We start from the raw sequence: 23,062 nt of genomic DNA, 5'->3' as shown, positions 1-23,062 counted from the left end.
ATAACTAATGAACATTTATTATCAATTAATTTACTGAACTTTTATTAAGTACATAACAAGAAAAACCGTGCTAACAAATGCTTGATTCATTATGGCCTTTCTGCTGAACACAATAATTGCTCCAAAGCTTCTTGAGTTATTTTACAAAACACGATATGTGCACAGTGAATGACATACATCTTTTGCATGCTTTTAGACAACATAGTAAATCAACTTGAGCATAGCTGTTATCAGGGCTGGGCTTAGTAACTGCAGGGCCCAATTTGGACCATTTTGGTGGGACCCCTAAGCTGCCTAACCCTCACCTACCACCCCATCCCTCCCTCCCTCCATATCGATTTCCTAGAGTTAAAACTATTTTGGATTAAGTATCAGGAATATATGCTATCTCTCAATATTAAAATAAAGCAATAGATTTATGTTTTAGCTTATGTTTTGTCATAAAACATGTTTAAAAGAAGTGAACAAGTGGACTCCTGAATTACCACCAGACCCAACATTTCCCGCAGTTCCTCCCTCAGGGTCTGCTTAACTGACTCAGGTACAGTATAAGTGGCCTGCTTTTTTTGAGGCCTTGTGTTTACATGGTGCTTCATCAAATAAGTACACCCTGGCTTATCAGTAAACATGTTCCCAAACTCCTGTAGTACTGCGCAGAACTCCTGAACCTAGGTATGACATAGCTGCACACTTCTCCCTTGACCCTTCCCCTCACCTAGAATTATTTTTTCCTTTTTTCTCTTTCTTTTATCCCTTCATCCCTTCACTTGACTCATACCTTAAATCTTTTTTACATCCCATGCCCTACAATAATACATGCTATAAATACTTTGTTCTTTGTGAATTATTTTGTTTCTTAGAAACATTACACTGTACAATGCTATGACATAGTACAGGTACTGTGCTTACTGATTTTACTGACTGAATTCTTATATCACATCTGCTTATAAATGTTCATTTATGCTACATATTATTCTTACTTGTATCTCTCTACATGCTTGTTCTTACTACCTCTGTTGCATTGATATGCATTACATTTTATTGTTTCTTTGTCTGTATTTTGCTGTATTGACCATTAAAATGGTCTAGATGAATCAGTGCTCTACTTTTGTTAACAAACTTTAAATAAATAAATAAATATTTTGTAAGTTAAGTAGTCTACACAATCCAGTAGCGTTGGGAGGTGATGGAGATAATATAAGACAGATCACACTATTAAGAACAGGCTCATTTTAAAACATGAAACGAGATAAATCTTCAGAGTCATCACACCCTCTAGCTCCCAACTTCAATGCACCCTGGATGTCAGGAAGTAGTGGGGCTGAGCTTAATGGTTGTAGGAAGACTGGCAGGTGGGGGGGGGCAAAAAGAACATGACGAATTTCTAAACTCCATTATGCATTTTCATCTTACTTTACCCCTTTCTTTCTTCATGGGTTTTCAATCATCGCTTGCACTTCCTCTGAATGGTTGGCATTCCTTACCCAATTAATTCTCATAGCTTGTTACAGGCAATGAATTTTATGCTCAACATTAGTAATACAGTAGAGAGTTGCTTATCTGAACTAATTGGGACCTAGGGTAGTTCGGATAATCAAACTGTTCAAATAATCAAACATATAATTGAACTGGATAAAAAACTTCTAAACTCATTTTTTTCTGCATGCAGGAATACACTTTTCAACCATTCAGTGATTTCAATGGAAAATAAAGAGAATTTTTCACACATGAGCTGGCTAAAAGCTCAAAAAACATGCTCAAGCAAATATGTATAATGTTTACATACTCAGACTTTATGACTTTTCCTACCCGAAAACTTTGGAAGGCTAGTTTGGATAATTGATGTTTTGGATAATCAACATTCAGATAATTGACCCTACTGTAATCTTAGGTCTCTCCTTAGAAATGTCATTGTTCACACACCATGCCACGTATAACCATTTTGGAAAGTATTTTATTTAATCATTTATTAAACTCATCAAAAGGACTAATATATGTATATCTTTTCAAGCCATATCACAGGTCACAAGGGCTATAATAAGGACCATGTGCAAGGATAATTTAAAGTAGTGCTTAGTATGCTGTTTTGGCAGATGGGAAGAAATCAGAATGACTTAAGGAAACACATACGGACATAGGAAGAATATACAAAACCCACACAGTTTCCTTACCTTTCCATAATTCACAAATATCTGAGATATATGGTCACAGTCATATAAGCTGCTATAATTGCTGATCACTTCAGAGAGTGTGTGTGTGTGTGTGTGTGTGTGTGTGTGTGTGTGTGTGTGTGTGTGTGTGTGTGTGTGTGTGTGTGTGTGTGTGTGTGTGTGTGTGTGTGTGTGTGTGTGTGTGTGTGTGTGTGTTAGGGTTGCCACCTTTCCAAATGCCCAAAGTGGGACATTTGTGCTACAAACATCAGATTTTGCAGGGCAAAACATACCCACGGCCAGTACAAAGGACAGAACTTCAGTTTTTTGCCTGAATAAAAGTTTATTCTTGTAGCATTTTAGTTCCTTATTCTGTTTCTTATAACATTTAAGTGTTTCAGATACAGAATAACTGTTTTATGCAACTATTACATAAAATATAGAAAATAATTTTGTCCTAAAATCTCAGGACATTTGCCATTTTTTCACATTTTTTGCAGGACACAACTGCCCAAAGAGGGACTGTCCCTCACAAAGTGGGACAGGTGGTAACCCTAGTATGTGTGTGTGTGTGTGTGTGTGTGTGTGTGTGTGTGTGCATGTGTGTGTGTGTGTGTGTGTGTGTGTGTGTGTGTGTGTGTGTGTGTGTGTGTGTGTGTGTGTGTGTGTGTGTGTGTGTTATTCTAGCAACTTTTTAAGTAGTTAAAGGCAAGATCTTTGCCCCCCACACCAGCATTATTTTTAACTTTCCTCTGATCTCATGAAGTAAGAAGGTGAAAAATATGTGGAGGGTACATTGGGTTGCACACTGTATTTTGGCAGCAGTGAGTTGACAAGATAAATTCCTGTGTGACACTTATATATGTATCGAATCCTTCATTCATCTGAAGTGTACAGTCATAAAAGTAGCTATAATTCGCAGACACGTGTGTGTGGATTACTTTCAGTCGATCGAACAAAATACCAAACGTTATATGGCTGAAACCATATAAACAGACATTTTGGAAGTTCAAAATTAAAATAAAAACAAAACAAAAACATTTCTTGTTTTTTGCAGGGGGACAAGCCCCTTTGCACCCCCACACCCCCTGCTAATTAAATATACTAACTCCGAGATGGCACTACATTGAGGAAAATGACAAATTTCCCATTCTGCAATGTACATCAATCTCCATTCACTCTGTTTGAACTTTTAAAATATCAGTTATGTGGTCTCGGCCATATAACATTGAGCATTTTGGTAGTTTGATCAACTAAAGGGAATCCATGTGTGTATTTATATGTGTGTGTGTGTGTGTGTGTGTGTGTGTATGTGTGTGTGTGTGTGTGTGTGTGTGTGTGTGTGTGTGTGTGTGTATCTGTCTGTATCTGTGTGTCTATGTAGATGTATATGTGTAGGGCATACACAGGGATAATCCAACACAAGGCAAAATAGACAGCTGCTAAGACCTGGCACTAGGTAGCAGGCCCCACCTGCCCATCAATATCTCACAACACTAGAATTATTTCCAGAGGCTGTTGCATGACTTACTGAGACACAATCATGTTTGCTAAGTTCTATGATTATGTACAGGATCATAGGAGGTTACTAGGCTAATGGCCCTGAGGCCGTTATAAGCCTAGCCAAAAGTTTAGCCCATGTTTAGATAAATCAGCACCCAATGCCCCTGTCTAGTAGGGACATGGGTGGAATCCCAGGGGTATAGCTTCTGTTTCCCATCCAGTTATCCAGGTTACGCTTAAAAAGGGGTAAAGAGGTACTCTGCTTGATGTGTAGAGGGAGTCTATTCCATAGATGGGGGAGCCTCTGGGACAGAAATCTGTCCCTCCAACAAGTCTTGTTGATGTCACAGACCAGGCTGAGGCTGCGCATGTGGGTTACTCGAGTGGAACTTGACTTGCCGATATGCAGCAGTCCCATCAAGGTGGGGTCCGTGAATGCCTTGTATGCCAGGCAGAAGTCACCTCTGAGGAGTCTGTAGGAAACAGAGTAGAGGGATAGGGCTTTTATCCTATCCGTGTATGGTAGATGTTTGAGGCCCTGGATTTTCCTGGTGTGGAACCTCTGTGGTCTCTTCAGCTGCTGCATGTGCTTTGTGAGGTACATGCTGAAAGGGGCATTGCACTCAATAATGGTTCTTATAACGGAAGAATACAAGGATGTTATGACTTCCTTGTCCCTGGATGAGATACCTTTACTTATGAAGTTGGCCATATAGAAAGCTTTCCGTACAATGGAAGCAACATGGTGGTCAAAAGTCAGGTTGCTATCAACCTGGGTGCCCATTAGATATAAACTCAAAATTCACACATGAGTTATTGTTTGCAAGACTTCCAAAACGCCTGCACACTTATCATCAGTTTGACTTTAGCTTTCCTTTTGTGAACGAAGAAACTGACAAATAAGGGCCAGTAATTCTGTCAGTTTTATTAAAATCCACTCACTGGCTAGTAAGTATACTGCCTGGATGCAAGCAAAGAAGAAAATTAAGAGACCCTAAAAAAATCACCTAGAAATGGTGGAGAGAAAAAACTGACTGCAAAGAATCCAGCAGTTGTTCAGCAAAAAGCAGTTCAAACTCCAGCTTTGGTACACCAAGGAAAAATGCATCAAATGAGCTCAGAAATGATTGCAATAAATGAAACATGAAAAGAGTATATCAACTCAAATAACAAAAGGTGGCAAGAAATTGAAGAAATTTAAACAGTTATTCAGATGAACTGATAAAACTGCAAAAATCAGAGGTCAAAATGAAGAAAAGGCTGGCTGAGTATGAAACTGCTCAAGAAGAGCTGTTTAAAAAAAATGGTAGAGTTAGAGGACAGACCACATACGTAAAATCTGATTTTTTCCACAGAAACCGAAAGGAACAGACTATTAATTTTATAAAAACAGAAATAAGCAACTGGATTGGCATTCCAAAGCAGGATTTGTTAATTAAAAAGGCACATCATGTGTACGCACCAAACCTGGCCATAGCCATAATAAAGCAGCCAAGACCTGTATTAGTAAAGATGCAATCATACCAGCTGAAAAGAGTTAATCCTAACAAAACTGTGGCAGAAGGGCAAAGTATTAAAAACTGGAGACAGTGTGCTTGTTGAAAATGATTATTCACTGTACACCAGGAAGAAGAGAAGCAAATTTTGTCCCAGCAATCAAGGAACCTTGAGAGGCAGCTGTGAGATTCAGGCTGCTGTATTCAGTTGTTTTCAGAATATCTTTTTTCTGGAGAATCAGTCATTTTTTGACATAGAACAGGCTAACAAGGAAATACAAAAGTTGTCCAACAAAAAGTGAGCCATCAAACAGAAGGGGATTCTGCTTCTCATTCTTCTGATAATAAAGCTCATAGAGAGACTTTGCTACTAAAACCTTTTTCCAATGATCCAAAGGAAAATGCTTGAGAGATAGAGAGAAGCACAGGCACTGACTAGAAGAATCTGGAGTAACTTGGACCTGAACTGGAGTCTGGGATTAGAAGATGGAGATGAACAGGAAGAGGACCAGTAGCAGTAACATTTAAAATTAGTAAATAAATGTGATGCTATAAAGCAATCACATTTGTGAAGTATGGCTTTACAACAAACATGACTGAGGAAGAGCAGACTTTTGTTGATCTTTGCTAAACTTGTGAGGGGACTGAAAGGCATATAACTCACTTCATATCATTAATGTATGGAAGGACACTAAAGGGGAAAAAAGTAACTTAGTAAAATAATTTTTAATTTTTAATATCAGTAGCTGCATTTAAAAAAGTGATTCTCCACCTGTTATCCATATCTGGCTGACCCTGCCGTTACTTGTATGAATTCATGTTGCAAGCAACTGCACTGAATAAAAAATGTTATGTGTGTGGACAAAGACAAAACAAGTACTTTTTTGTTGCTTTGCAAAGGTACTTTTTACTTTCATTCTTCTGCACATCACTTCTGCCCATCCTCTGTGAATAGTGAGTTGCAGAAATGCAAAGCTGCACAGATATTTGTTTAACTAGGAGTAAATGTGAAATGTCTGTACATCTACGTGCTTTAAGTGTATAAGAAAATAACGCTGCTCCGAAGCCACAAATAGTACTTTAATCAAGATGATGTAAGCGCCTTCATTCCCAAATAAGTGTGGAACATCATCAGACATAAAAAATGCACTACTTTACTTCCTTTATACTAGAAAATGTCACCAAAAGGTTCAAATCATTTAAAGGGCCAAGAATCTATTACATAAATAAATCAATTCAAAATAAAACAATCCATAATGAATAAAGAAAACAATGAATAAAATCAATGCAAACATATATATATATATATATATATATATATATATATATATATATATAAGTTGACCATATAAATGTAATCACATAAAACACTGTAAAAAACACTATAAAAAACTATAACAAGTTTAATACTTTTTCATCATAATGTATCAGCCCTTAATTTTGAAATAGATTTGATGGATATATGGTCATTAAGACCTGGGGGAACAGTGGCATTTAACAATACCTGCCAAAAAAATTCCCTTCTTTCGACCATAGTCTCCCAATCACCCCCTCTGTTTGGAATACTCACTTTTTCCAAGATTACAAATCAAATTTCCTAAACCTGGAACAATTGATAGAGTATCTGTAAAGTGCATTATTTGTAGTCTCCTAATAGCATAGAGGTGTTGGTAAATCCTCGTCGGTAAAGGACTATTAGTTTTGCCATTGTAATAAGCAGGACAGGAAGCACAGAAGCATATATATACTACTCCCTTAGTGCCACAATCAAATTTACCTTTAACAGTAAACAAATTAGAAAAACCATGTACCGAAAAACTACTGACCTCCAGGATTTATCTGCATTGTCGACAAGCCCCACATTTTTTCATACCACAACCACTGGTACGTAATCTTGTAACCAGTTTATTGGATTCAAAAATACTTTTAACATTTTTGTTGTTCTTATAAACAAATTTAGGTTCCAAACCCAACCTACTTGTAAGCCTAAAGGATCCAAAAACAGTTGCCCAATGCTTCTTAATCATATCCTGGAGTAAATAGATGCCTGAATTATATTGTAAAACAAACACCTGTGTGAAGAATCATAAACATGAAAAACACTATTGTCATTCACGGGATTAGATGAAACCAGTGTGTTTTCAGCCAGGTTGTTCCTACACAAAAGGGGACCATACCTAAGATTCCTGTTCTCTAAAACATATCCAGTGATCTTATCCAACAAACTTCTAGGGTAACCCCTTTCCAAAAACATATCTACCAATTTTTTAACCTCGACTTCAAATACTTTTTCATCAGAAACCAGTCTACTCAATCTAATTAGCTGACCGTTTACTAAATTCCTTTATTGCCATGTTGGGTGTTGACTTGAAAAATGCAAGTATGTATTTGAAAAGGTTGGTTTCATATATATATATATATATATATATATATATATATATATATATATATATATATATATAGATATATATTGGCTTCATACCTTGAATCCTGAAAATTTTTGTAGAGAGTCATTTCGAGAAAATCAATAGATGTGTCATGGGAGTGACAAGTAAACTCAAGGAAATCTGTGGAATGGTTAAGAAAATTGATAAAAACTTTTAATTCCTCAAGGCTTCCTTTCAAAGTTAGTACCTTTAACCAAAGCCTGGTGAAACCAGTCTAGTCTGAAAAAAGATCTTTAACATCAATGGTGACAAATAATGCATTTGACATAAAAAAGATCCCAGAAATGACATTCAAAATATGCCATGAATCTTTCAACATTTAGGGTCTGTTGTCCAGAAAAGTTTTAAGTTTATTGTCCACAAACGTAGTCAAGGGTTCAGTTTTCGACCCCGTAGGTGCCACTATTGGTCTTCATGGAGGATCTATGACTGATTTATGAATTTTTGGAATACAAAAATTTCTGGAATTCTAAGTTTGCGAACAGTCAAGAATTCCCTAATATGATTAGATAAATCAAAAGTTGTAAAAATTTCCTCCAGAATGAATACTACACCATTCAAGTATTTCCAAATGAGCAGTCCCCTTGGGACCCACTTATTAGCAACTCAGTATCTTAAGAAGGAATTGTCCATTGTAGCACTTTAAATTTAGCAACTCATTTTTCATGTCTGCCTAGCATAGCTTTAAATGTCAGTTCACTGTCATTATTATTGTTAGTCTCGGTTACATGAATTGACCCATCAACCCTATCATCAAAGATGGAGTTTGATTTAAAAGAAAATTGTTTAAATCGGGTCTATATTAGATGAACAAAAGTTCATCTTAGCGAACACTCACATAAGCGAATATTGCGGAACTCAAAACCGCAATTGTGAGATCGCAGTACAGTGAAGATGGGAATATTTGCCCTTTCCTCACTGTAGTGCGATCTCGGAGTTGGAATATATATTTAGCAGGGGGTGTGGGGAGTACCTAGATATTTGCTCATGTGAGTGTTCGCTAAGATGAACTTTCGTTCATCTAATATAGACCCTTTAAATCATGGGTGTTAACATTATGAGAATGGCCAGTACCTGTACTGTGAGCTCCCAAAGATGTATTTACTGAGGTTGCAATGACCACGGATATTCCTTCCCCACAATCATCGCTTTGAGCCAAAATACATTCTGTGGAAACATCAGGAGGTGGAGAGGCTGTTCTATTCCAAGGTATGATGTTAGTGTTAGAACTGGTAATCAAAACATCCATGCATTGTTTCAAGTCATCCATACACTTAATCAGTGTTGTCAGATCCATAGGAGTAGTGCAATTAAAAACTCTGGTTCAGGCACTGCTGAAAAAGTCAGTTTGTGACATACCGGAAGACAGAAAGTCAAAAGTAACAGCAAACAGCAAACCTAAGCCCCAAACCAAAAAAAAAAAAAATAGAAAAAAAAAACACTGCTCCGAAGCCACAAATAGTACTTTAATCAAAGATATGTAAAGCCAAATAAGTGTGGAACATCATCAGACATAATAAATGCACTACTTCACTTCCTTTATACTAGAAAATGGTGCCAAAAGGTTCAAATCATTTAAAGAGCCACGAATCTGTTATATAAATAAATCAATCCATTTTCAATCCAAAATAAAACAAACCATAATGAATAAAAAAAATGAATAAAATCAATGCAAACATATATATATATATATATATATATATATATATATATATATATATACATAAGTTGACCATAGAAATGTAATCACATAAAACACTGCAAAAAACACTATAAAAACTATAACAAGTTTAATACTTCTTCATCATAATATATCAACCTTTAATTTTAAAATAGGTTTGATGGATATATGGTCATTAAGTGCACTAAGGGTCTGAAAAATATTGATTTAGTTTTTATGAATGAAGCTTGTTGGGTGGAGCTTGATGATGGATGTAATTAATTAATTATACATTAGCCTTTTTGGTGTATAGGATTTTAAACATCATGTGATCTAGCAGATCAGCATTTAAATGTGTTGTTTTTAATGTACTTTTTGTCTGAAGTTCGTATTTTATCCAAACGAAAAGCGTGAATTAAAAAACAAGCAGCTTTACAGCATTCACTTGCAGCTTCTTTCTTTCTGCTCCAGACGTTTCTTGTAGTGTTTTTTGAGTTTGGTGCTTTTTTTTGTTTTTTTTATCAGTTTGCTATGGCATCCGGGGGCTCGTTAAGCAAGTGGCTGCCAGTGGTGAGAGCGTCACCCTCACCGCTTTAATGGAAGTTCTCACCCAAAAAGTGAATAATTTGGCTTCAAGGATGGAAGCTATAGATCAATGGCACAAGGATACCCGCCTTTTCAATGAACTATCTAAAGGGGCATGGCTATTAGCAAGAAATACTTCAGCTGGACAAGATACATCAGCATTGTGTCCTGTTTCTCAGCAAAATGTGAATGTGAACAGGCCTACGATGAGTATGGAAGCTTTACATGAACAGAATCTAACTAATTCAACCTCGGGGCTTATTGGGGTCCCAGTCTTAGAGGAATGGTTCAACGGAACTGTTTCTTTATCATTTGATACTACTGTTTCAAAACAGGGGCAACCAGCTGGAGGTCTCTTGCCGAATCAAGGCACAACAATGGCTATAACAGATAAACTGAACAGCTTGGATCACAAGCTGTTAAAAGTTAAGAAACTACAGTTGGAAATACAATATTTCAAAGAGTGCATAAAGCAGCGTATGGTCCCAAAGGGATTACACAAGGTGCAATACCCCACAGGACTTGAGGGTAGTTCACCTTTTCATTTGGACTTGATTCAATTGTTTGATAAACAGGGTATTGAATTAATGGAGTTAATGGTGAAGCATTACACTTTATGGGTAGATGGAATTTTATCAGAGGTTATGGCCTTGGATGATGAAATTAGAACTGACCTAGCGTTTGCTAGGTATAAGTTTGACTATTCTAGGATTTTTACTAGTATTGATCAATATTTGATTAAGTTGAAAGCTACAAACGTTAAAAAGCTCCAACGTGACAGGTTAGCCTATGATGCAGGTACAGCTTACCATGCACCACTGGCTTCACAAATGTGGTCACCTAATAGGAATCATCAGGCTAATTAATGGGCCTCAAATGAGAATAATAGACATTTGGATGCAGAATTAAGCCCTGAACCTGATGGGTGTCAAGAGAATAATACAACTAGAAGCAGCGACAGAATTAGAAATCAAGGCTATAATGTTAACCTCGATGTTGGGGCAAATGATCAGAATTAATTGAATTTTCATGACCCCAACCAACTAGGAGTTGTCCCCAAGCAAAAGAACAAAACACAGGCATGGAATACCAAACAAAAGTTCTACAAACAGAAACATTAGAACTTCATCCAAATAATAAATTGGATATAATTACCAATAAAACAGGAGACTTTAAAATCTTCAATTATTCTTCTGCCTGTGTCACACCAGAACTGGTGAAGTTGCTGGCTAAAGGGTATACCTTTGTCCCTAAGTTGAATATGAGTTTTCCAAGGAAAATTATTGACTTTAAATGTTATATTAGGAAATTAAATTTGAAAGTCCTTCTTGGGGATTATTGTAATGTTGAAAAGAATCCCCTATCCATAGCCAGCACATTTAATCCACCTATTCATCCTACCTTACAGTCCTTTGAAAGACTGTGTGAATTGGACCTACATTCTGTACATACTAGGGAAAATAAGGGGAATAATCTGAATGGTAGGGATCAACAAAATGTGACCAAACAGAAATGGGAGGCCTTAAATTTACTAAGAGCAGCTGATGTCAGAGTGAGTAAACCAGATAAAGGTGGGGGGTTGACCATTATGGATAATTGGGATTATACAGCATGCACACATGATATATTAGCAACTGAGGCTTACCAAAAGGTCTCCTTAAATGAATTAAATGTAGCTCAAAAACAAATAAGGGGTCAGATTGAAGAACTCTGTACAGAAGAAAGAATTGATGTAACTAGCTACAATTATTTGTGCATGCCATTTCCATGAATACCAATATTATTTGGGATTCCCAAAATCCATAACGATTTGACCAACCCACTAATGAGACCATTAGTTGATGCTAGGAATTCGATCAACTACCCTTGCACCAAAATAGAAGATATAATACTGAAAAAGTATCTGGTCCATGAAAAACAGATTTGTAGGGATTCATGGTCCTTTTTACAGAAAATTGATCAACTTCAGTTTGATAAGGACCATGGGTTCCTTACAATAGATGTCAAGGATCTATATACCTCAATTCCATATGAGGAGGGAACTGAATGGATCAGGACCATTTTAAATAGAAGAGGCACAACAAATAGGGAGACTGACCTGGTGACCAAGTTAGTAGATTTGATATTAACTAATAACCATTTCCTCTTCGGTAAAGAATATTATTTGCAAAAAATAGAGGTGGAGATGGGTTCACCTTGTGGTGCCAGTGTGGCCAACCTGGTGATACTGGGAATCAGAATTAATCTTTAAAGTGGATGATATCAGGAAGGATATTATTTTCTATACTAGGTTTTTGGATGACATCTTCATCACCATTAAAGGCGATTTAGATAAAGCCACAAGGCTAGTTGATTATTTCAATAATACAACACATTTTCTGAAATTTACTTTCAATTTTAGTAAGGAGGAGATTAGTTATCTGGATATCTCCTTAAGAAAAGATGTCTCCAATCAGGGGTTTGTGTCAAAAATATACAGGAAGACTACATACGCCAGTTCTTTCCTGCATTTCACCAGTAGCCACCCCTATTATCAAAAACGATCGGTCATTAAAGGTCAACCAGTAAGAGCAGCCAGGATAGTTACTCATGAGGATGAATTCCAGATGGAATGTATGACACTAAAAGGAATGTTCCTTAGTTGAGACTATCCCGGGAAATTTATTGATTCTTTAATTAATGAAATTAAATCAAAGAGGAATAGGGGGGTTTATTCCCCTATTTTAGGGATCTCCAGTGTCATGAACCCTAATAGTAGTAATAAACAAGTCTCTAGGACCCCAGAATCAAAATGTAATGGATCCATGAGTTTGACATTCAGCCTAACTACTACATTTAGCACAGATAGTGACATGGTGAGATATATCCTTAATAAGTACTGGGATTTAATTAATAGTGATTTTGATTTATCCCAGAAAGTAGGGTGTCCACCGAGAATCACTTTTAAAAGGGGTTCTAATTTGAAACATCTGTTGGAGTCCAAAATAATTAGGAAACCTAAACATCAGGGCATGTCCAAATGTGAAACTTGTAGATTCTGTAAGCGTGTAGAAGTGACAACATACCCAAGAACCTGGAACACACAGGCTGGAATCCACAAATTCAAACCAAAGGTTTATTGCAAATAAAAACAAGTTAGCACTTTTGTCTGGTGCACATCACCAGACTTCTTCAGACAAACTGAAAAACACATATGACCATTTTTATATATGTCACACCCCACCTAAAATCAATTAGCACCAATTTAGCACCAACCAATAAATCATAGACAATGTAATTACTCAAAAACATCTACTAATGAAAAATGAATATATATGTTACACTTTGTGAAATCCATACATATAAATATAAATTACTCTAAGACAAACATTTAATCCAGTCTTACATAGCCCTAAAAATGTTAACACTGAATAAAAGTATCGCTATGAATATATTATGTAAAACATTTTTCCAATTTTGAGGATTTCTTAGACGAATGTGATACCATGGGTCAGATGTTTTTAGATAGAGGATACCCACCCGGTCTTGTATATAATATTAAACAAGAGGTCATTGGAAAACGCCAAAATGGTTTTTATACTCCTATTTTGAACAGTTTGGGGGGGGGGTGTCCCTGCCTTCCATCACTAGCAGTGGTAGGTCTTTGGCTGAGTACAATCATGTGGGGGATAATGTTGATTCTGTGTCACATGACAATCAAGTGATTGACAACAATCAGACTTATAGTCCCCTATGTCCATTTGTATCTACCTTTTCAAGTGAAAGTTACATTGTATGGGATATCCTTAACAAGAACGGGCGTATCTAGTTGAGTGAATCAACTTTGGCTGATGTTTGTGGTAGGCAACCCAATTTTGTTTTTAGGAAGGGTAGAAATATCAAAGGCCTCTTCGAACAATCCATAGATGGGGGCATAAAAGGAAAAATGAAATCTTGTGGTATGTGTCATCAGTGCAATTTTATTTTATCAACATCAAGTATCACTATATACGATAAGAGCATCAATATAAAAGGAAAATACAGTTGCTATACCCAAGCAGTTGTGTATGCTGCTATTTGCACCAAGTGTTCAGCCTTTTACATAGGAAAAATGCAATGTAAATTGGCACAACGGATATACGAGCATAGGTATGAAATACGCCAATGTGATGAGAAAAATGCCTTATATAGGCATGTTAAAACTTTCCCTGATCACGCTTTCAAATTTGTAGTATTACAAGTGAAATGTGGGGACAGGGGGGGTCCCTGGAAGTTGTTTCTCGAAGAGAAAGAAACCTGGTGACAGGTATTTCTTAACGCGTATTTGCCACCAGCCTTAAATGATGTAGTTTCTATCTCTAGTAAGTTAAAATTAAAAGTTTTTGACAGATAAAAATTTTTTCGTGTTCCCAGATAGGGTTTTATAATTCAGCACATAGTATAAGACATCTTGAAGTGGTATTTATTATATCACATTGTATTTTAAAAATGTTTTACATAATATATTCATTGCTATATTTTTATTCGGTGTTTACATTTTTATGGCTATGTAAGATTGAATTAAATGTTTGTCTTAGAGTAATTTATATTTATATTTATATGTATGGATTTTTCAAAGTGTAACATATTTATTCATTTTTCATTAGTAGATGTTTTTGAGTAGTTACATTGTCAATGATTTATTAGTTGGTGCTAAATTGGTGCTAATTGATGGGTGGGGTGTGACATATATAAAAATAGTTGTATGTGTTTTTCAGTTTGTCTGAAAAAGTCTGGTGATGTGCACCAGATGAAAGCGCTAACTTGTTTTTATTTGCAATAAACCTTTGGTTTGGATTCGTGGATTCCAGCCTGTGTGTTTCAGGTTCTTGGGTTTGCTGTTTTTTCGGTTTACTGGTCTTAGAAGTGACAACATCCTTTAGCATCAACAACATGGTGTATAAGATAGGCTCCCTATTATGCTGTCGCAGACGCAGATTGTCGAATGCATTTTAGTCGAACTGAAAAGTGTGAAAAGGCAAAATAGTGAAGTGTTTTTTCAGTGAATTTTTTCCCTGGGAAAAAAATTTGCTTGGCCGCTTTCGTTATTTTGGCATTTTCTGCACTGTAGTGCGATCTTGTCATTGGTATATTTAAGTAGGGGCATGTGGGGGGCACAGCCCCCATGTCGGGGGGTATGAGGGGTGAAGCCCCTCACATTATGTAATGTTTTACAGTTTATTTGTTTCGGAACGGCAATTTTTTTTCCCTTGGAAAAAAATTGCTGCTCTGAGGTTTCAACGTTGTAAGCTTTCGCTTACATGGGGTCGATTATGTGTCGTTCGCTCTTCTGAGCATGTGATATCATAATATAGACCCTATAGGATATGGAACAAATTTAACTGTAATTCAAAAGTTGTTATTTATCTTACTAAATGTCAACAATGCCCAGCCTATTACATTGGCAAAACGGAACAAAGGTTCTGTGAGCGTATTTATGAGCATCAGTATGCCATTAGTAAAGGGAAACTGGATAATGCATTAGCAAAGCACATATCAGTAGAGACTAACCATACATTCAAATACTTGGTGATTGACCAAGTATTAAATGATGCTAGAGGGGGACCCGAGGGGTTGAAGCTGGAAGAACTTGAATTGCTCTAGCAGATTAAATTAAATGCATATAAATATCCCGGCCTGAGTGAATCCTGTTCAAGTAAGTGTATTTTAAAGCTAAAAAGTCTGGTCAGGTAAAATCTAATGAGCCAATATAATTCCATCCCCCATGCAGTATAGATCTAAGATCGGGCAGTTATTCTTAGATAGGAAGTTAGTGTAGGTCTTATTTTTTATTATTTTTTATTTTACCCTGACATCTCATCTTGATTTAATGTATTTAAGTTATGGAATATGGTTATTGTATGCTGGTGTATTTTTATGTTTCTTTTTATGTGTCAACTCAGAGCCCGTGTTGAGCTCCATAAACATGCCTGTATGGGTGTACCACTGCAAGATGAACAAGCATGCTAGGCAGGTTAGTTTAGAATTGAGGGCACGTTTTTATCCAATGGGATAAGTCCCTATTACGGGCTTGTATATTATAAGTGTAAGGGGTTTTGATATACAAAAGGTGTTTCACCAATCAGACCTTTAGGGTCTGTCAACATTAAGCACACTTAGTGCACTAAGGTGACTGAAAAATATTGATTTCGTTTTTATGAATGAAACTTGTTGGGCAGAGCCTGATGATGGATGTAATTAATTAATTATACATTAGCCTTTTTAGTATAAGGTTTTTAACATCACGTGATCTAGCAGATCAGTATTTTAAATGTGTTGTTTTAATGAACTTTTTGTCTGAAGTTTGTATTTTATCCAAACGAAAAGCATGTTTGACTGTGAATCTCAGCACATCTTGTAGTTTAGTAGCTTGCCTCGTGCACTTTCAAATAAAATGAGTTTCAAGGGAAGAGGCATTTTATTGTTGCTCATGCTAAGTCTGTTTTCAGTGTGAGAGTTTTTTTGCTTTGTTTAGTAAATGACTGTCAGTGATTTTGCTATAAAGTTTTAATTAAATTTAAATCTCTGAGATCATTGTAAAAGGAAAGAAGAACATAGTGTGCACACTGACAAGTCTGAACAGTGTTTAATGGTAGTCGGGGAAAGGCAGCCTAGTACTGGGAGATTGGTAATGCAGTGGGGGGAGGAAGGACGCAGTCTAGTACCGTGCCTAATGCCCCATTTGATCATTAGCATACATGCTCTCAGCTGCTCATAATTTCACAAAATGTGTCTGATATTGCCTTATATTGTGGTCTGTCCTCATAAAGTTTGTGGATGTCTGGCAAATCATTGAGGATTGCAGACATTAAATGACTACAGATATTTAAGTTAAAGACTTAATAGCCTTCAGATAAAGAATATGAATGTACATCCTTTTATTTTAGGAACTTTCTAGGTATATAAGGGGAAAAAATGCACTTTATGCATCGCCGCTTAGCTAGGTTTAAACTATTCCTGGTGCCATAAAGTCTGCTCTTCAAATTTTCCCTTAGAACTAACCAGTTTTTTAGTTTTAGCACTCAAATCTGTTTCTTTGAGCTCAGCACTTGTTCAGAATTCATTGTAAGCACTAAATAAGCTACAAATTACTACAGCACTCAGCTTTCCTCACTTGTCTAGAGGAAAACAGTTTTTAGTGCACCTATCCAGGCAAGTCTAAGGTTCAGCTCCCGGTGTTTTCTCCTGTCTACCTGATGAATCTGGGCATCTTGGGACAATGCAGCAATTGCCTCATGTACACAGACAACCCTCTCCTCCTACCACCCAATACTACAACCTGTGAGAGATGCACTTATATAGCTAAACTAGAAGCAAAGCTCTCTTCACCCAAGACTGGACCAGACAGTCAAGAGGAGAAGGTAAACACTTGCACCACACCACACTCATCACATAGTCCCACAAAACCTACACCACCAAAACACACACATGGCAACACAAAACACACACCTCATTCGCGGAGGCTCTCAATAAAAATCTGCACAAGCAACAGAGACCTGCAAAGCAGAAAGGCATGCAACCTCCACCCCCCCCCAAACACAACCCAAAATGACACATAGCCCACAAACTCAGTGTGCCACTCAAGCACTGCCCATAAGGCATAACAACCTACCCAACACTCTAGTCAGAGGTGACTCTACAGTCAGGCACACTGATGTTCCACTCACCAGGCTAAACAAGGAGAAAGTTACTGTCAGCTGCCGGTCAGGTGCCAGGATCCACCACATAACGCATGCACTCAGGTCACTCCACAACAAGTACAAATATGACTCTGTCATTGTCCATGTTATTGTGAATGACCTGAGACATACCTCCCTGGACTACATGAAAAGAGACATGGAAGAGCTCTCCAATCTTGTAGTCCAGGCAGGTATGACCCTAGTCCTGAGTAGCATCCTGCTATCACCCAGAATGATACCACAGTACAAGGACAAAAATGACTGACTTCAACAATTGGCCAAGCTTCTGGTGTCATTCTAAGGAGATCCAGTATCTGTCTGCCTGGAATGACATGATCGACAGACCACAATGCTTTGCCAGAGATGGCCTACACCTCTTACCCTTGGGATTCCAGATATTGGCTAAGGCTCTTGCCACCACTATAGTGCCTTTTTAGGCAAGGTTAAAATGACAAATTCACCACCGTAACAGGTACAAGCAAGCAAAATCTGAGGGCAATGCTACTCAATGCTAGAAGTCTAAACGTCAAAATGCATTCACTCGAGGCACTCCTTAAAATGGAGAACATCGACATCTGTGCAGTGACAGAGACCTGGTTCAAGGCTCCAGAGAGCACCCCTGCATTACCAGTCTATAATTCATACCACACCTTTCAGCCACCTAACCTGGACTGAAACACTGAAGGCGGAGGCGTGTCCATATTCATTAAGGATATCCACACCTCCAGGCTAGTTGCTCAGCATAATGCATCCAAGATTATCCAAGTGCAACTAACTCTGGGCAAGACTGCAATCCATATTGTGCCTTGTTACAGATCCCTCACCATGCCCTAGGATTCCCACTCCACATTTCTTGATACAATGGAAAATATTAGGGTACAACCCAACACCCTAATAATGGGCGATTTCAACTACCTCACCATTAACTGGGAAAACTACTCATGTACCAACTCTTTTGCTCAACGTTTTCTGGAATTCATAAATTCCAGTGCCTTGGATCAACTTATCCACACCAGCAATATCCTAGACCTGGTCATTACCAACATGGGTGACCGGTGTTCCACTCCAGAGGTCAATTCCTCATTGGTCAGATCCGATGACAAGCTAATCAGCCTAGACATCCACATCCCGCCCCCACCCCCCATTAGGGAATCCACCACAAAAAAATTCTCCAAAGCCAACTTCACGCTTCTTAAGACAGAAGTGACAAACTTCACAACACCCATGCAGATGGACAATAGAAGTATGACTGTTGAATCCTACACAAATGCTCTTTATAAGCACTTACACGAGTGCATCGATCGTGCTATCCCTAACAGAACCAAGATGCTATCCTCCAAAAAAAGGAAGCCAATCTGGTGGTCCCCTGCCTTAGACAAACTCTACAACAGAAGAAAGAAACTGTTGCAAAAAAAAGAGTAAAATCCTATGACTGGAAGATCTCCCTGGTCAGCCTCAGTAAGAAGCTGAGATCCCTCATAAAATCCTCCAAAGCTAGTTATGAAAACAAAATTGCCACTGATTCTAAAGACAAGCACAAAGCATTCTATAGCTAGGTCAAGAATCTCAATGGCAACACTCAGATCTGTTCTGAGTTACAGCACAATGGCACTAAATATACAGAACCAACTGATATTGCCAACATCCTGGCAGATAGGTTCAGTGCTAACTTTACACCCCTCTTTCACCCCCTAAAGGGCCCATCTCTATACCGGAAGAATGCAAAGTTCCTGTAATCATGGCTGCACAGGTAAAAACCACACTCTCCAAAGCATGAACACAGCATCCATGGGACCTGACAACATCCCAAGCTGTGATGAACTGGCACCCCACCTAAGCACCATGTACAATAGCCTCACCTCAGGCTTTGTGCCCACTGAATGGTGCACAGCGACTGTTATCCCACTCCACAAAGGGGGAGCCACCATGGACCCTGGGAACTACCGCCCCATTAGTCTAATGAGCCTGGCCTGCATGGCCATGGAACATATCATTATGGAACTTATAAACAAGGACATTGGTAATCTCCAAACTCTGGACCCCACCCAGTTCAGGTTTGTAAAAGGCAGATCATGTCTCCTAAACCTGATTGACTTCTTTAAAGCAGTCACCAAAGCCGTAGACAAGGGTAAGGTGGTTTACACAGCTTATCTAGATCTCATCAACGCTTTTGACACCATCCCCCACTCTGGAATTATAGATAAACTCACTAAACTAGGTATAAATCTCTATGTCACAAGATGAGTTGCTAACTGGCTCACTGACAGAACCCACACTGTGAAAGTAGCAAACTCCAAATCTGACTTCAGACCAGTGACAAGTGGAGTACCACAGGGTTCAGTCCTGTATCCTCTCCTGTTTGGTATCTACTTTTCTGAAGTACAGGCTAACACAGAAAGTCTTTGGCTAACGAAGTTCACAGATGACTGCAAACTAAGAGCCATAACTGAAACTCCTAATGATGTGGACATCCTACAAAAGGGCATCACTGAGACAGATGCCTGGTGTCAAAGCCATGGCCTCAAGCTCAATGCCAAAAAGTGCATTGTCATCCCCTTTGGTAAAAACTCTGTACCTATGAGCTACCACATAGGTGGAAGTCTACTTAACACTGAAAATGTGATAAGAAACCTTGGGACACAGGTGGACAGTAGTCTCTCCTTTGATAATCACATCACCACAGTAGTCATGAAATCCTTCTATGTGGCACACCTCATCACAAAAGGTTTCTCATCCAGGAAAGAAGAGGTCATTGTTCCCCTCTACTCGTCACTCATTAGACCCATTATAGAGTACAGCACCTCTTTTGGTATGTGCCTCACAAGACATCTACAACAACTGGAAAGGCCGCAGAAATACTTCACAAAGAGGATTACCGGCCTCAAACAGATGCCCTATGCAGACCATCTTAAAAAACTCCAGCTTTACTCCATCACATATCGCCTACTCAGAGGCGATCTCTGCCTAACATACAAAGATATGTCAAACCTAGAGCTGTTGGACATGCTCCACTTAAAGAAATCCAAATCCCTCCAAGCTACATGCTCTAGGGACCTAAACTTTGTCACCACAATAAACAGAACATGCTGGAGGGATAGATTCCTGTCCCAGTGACTTCCCATACTCTGGAACAGACTACCTATCTATGTCAAACTCCTCATTAGCACTCTTCTGGAAAAATCTTGATGATTGGATGGGAAATAGGAAATTCACCCCAGGAATCACTTCTGTGGCTCTGCTCGACAGGGGCACAGGAAAATAATTTTCTTGGGTGGCAAAAGCCAGGGTACCTTTTTGGCTAGGCTTGTATAGGCCCTAGGGCTGTTAGCCTAGTACCTACCTATGAACCTATATCTGTTCCTCATGCTGGTCCTTTGTCCTGCATTATTTTTGTAACTTTCATGTAGACTGTTGAGCTAAGAGGATAAGAGGTATGTGGGAGGGAGGGGCAGTAGGTCACACACTGCATTTTGTCAGTAGTAAACTGAGAAGATAAATTCTTGTGTAGTAGTTATTATGTATTTATTCATTCTTTTGATCACAAGCACATCATAGTCATACAAATGGTTGCAACCAATGTTCACATCTGTGTGTCTGTGTATGAGACTATATACATGGAGCATATATTATCTCAGCTGTACCTGATTTTGCCTTTTATTTTGGCCAATTCCTCATAAAGGTTTTTTTTTGGCATATCACTGAGGATTGCAGTCTGTGAATAATGACAAACACTTGAGTTTTACATTAAGAGATTTCAGATAAAGCATGCTAAGGCAAATCATGTTATTCTAGCAAGTTTCTAAGTATGTAAGAGCAATATCTCTCCATAATTCTGGCACTTTGTTCAACATTATTTTTAAGCTTTGTTCTTGATTTTTGAGTTAGGATTTTGAGAGGTATATGGGGGAGGTAGCAGGGGGTTGCACACTATATTCTACCAACAGTGAGCTGAGAGTATACATTCTTGTGTTGTAGTTATTTATGTATTCACTCATCCATCTGGTGTGTGTGTGTTGGGGGGGTGTATGTGTGTGGGCATGCAAAGCAGCAAGCTGATACTGTTAAGTATTTATTCTTTCATTTGATCCTAATCAGACATCTGAAGTGTACATAGCCTTACAGTTGTAATTGGGCACATCTGTGTGTGAAAGGTGAAGGGGTGTGGTTAAAATAAATTGCTGTGGTCAGTTGTTATTGTTTTTTATTTTATTAAAATCTGATATGACAAATTGTCCACAAAAAACACAGGGTAACTCTCTTCGAAAAAAACAGACTCCAGCCAGGTAAGGTTATTAGTGCTTTCGTTCCCTTTATTCACACTCCAAAACGGAACTTCATCAGATACACATACCTTACCCTCTTCCCTCTTTTTAAATACAACTCATTGAAGTAATTACCCCAATAAACATATTTTACAATTCATTAAACTTGCAGATTGATTCCTGCATTTAAAATCCATCAGTAGACATTTTAAAAGTATATATATATATATATATATATATATATATATATATATATATATATATATATATATATATATATTTATACATACATTTTCCTATTCTTACTAACCAAACTATAAAAAAATCCTTTCCATATAAGAAAACATTTTTTAAAAAACAAAAAACACACACTGGAGCCAGAAAAAGTTGAGCGCTTTCGTCCCGTTTATTACAGAACTTCTTCAGAATAATAAAATAAATTACATACATCATTTCCTTTTATACCATTATTCTCCTGATATCATTTCTTACATTACTAATCCTTAAAAGGACATACACATTTAACATATAATTAGTCAAAACCACTTTCTGTCACACTTTTTAATAATAATAAACTATAAAACAGTCCCTAAAGCTTATACAGGAATCTTCTGTTATGTAACCATGCATATATTATAAAAAACAAGAACAGATGGATTGTTTGAAAAGTGATATTATCAGACTTGATAATGTATTAAGAGAACATCCAATGGTACTTTCCTACCAATATTTGTTGGATAATTTAGGTAATAAAGTCAACAAATTAATTGACAGCATTGTTAGTAAGAAAAAGAAAAAAATTATTAAGAGACTTACAAGCATATCAACAAAAACAAGCATTTTTGGTTAACAAAAACAGAAATAACAATAATTTGAATTTTAAAAATGGAAGAAGTGAATTTCAGAAGCCGGGTTCATTATACAGGCTTGATTCTTTTTCAGATACAGATAGTAGGAATATCCCACAAGCCAATAATAATTATAGGGACCAGTTAACTAGTGCTTCTAGTGTAGAAAGTGAAGAAAATGTTCCTTTTACCACCCAGACCAATGGAACCAGCAGCCCCCTCCCAACCAAGAAGCATTTGCAACTGGAGGCAAGAAAAAAGGCAAAAACAGAGGGTGTTAACCTTCACACAAGAGATATTTAATTTAAGTGACAAAAAGTTTAGTGATGTTGAAATTAAGGTGCTTAAAAAAGGTTTTTCCTTTTTACCTGCAAAAAAAGCAAAACTTACTGATACCATTTTGATTTATCCACT

The sequence above is a fragment of the Protopterus annectens genome, chromosome 2.part1 (assembly GCF_019279795.1).
Source record: "Protopterus annectens isolate FY-2018-M chromosome 2.part1, PAN1.0, whole genome shotgun sequence".
In the NCBI taxonomy this organism is placed as follows: domain Eukaryota; kingdom Metazoa; phylum Chordata; order Ceratodontiformes; family Protopteridae; genus Protopterus; species Protopterus annectens.
The sequence above is the reverse complement of the archived record's forward strand: the minus strand, read 5'-3'. Positions refer to the sequence as shown.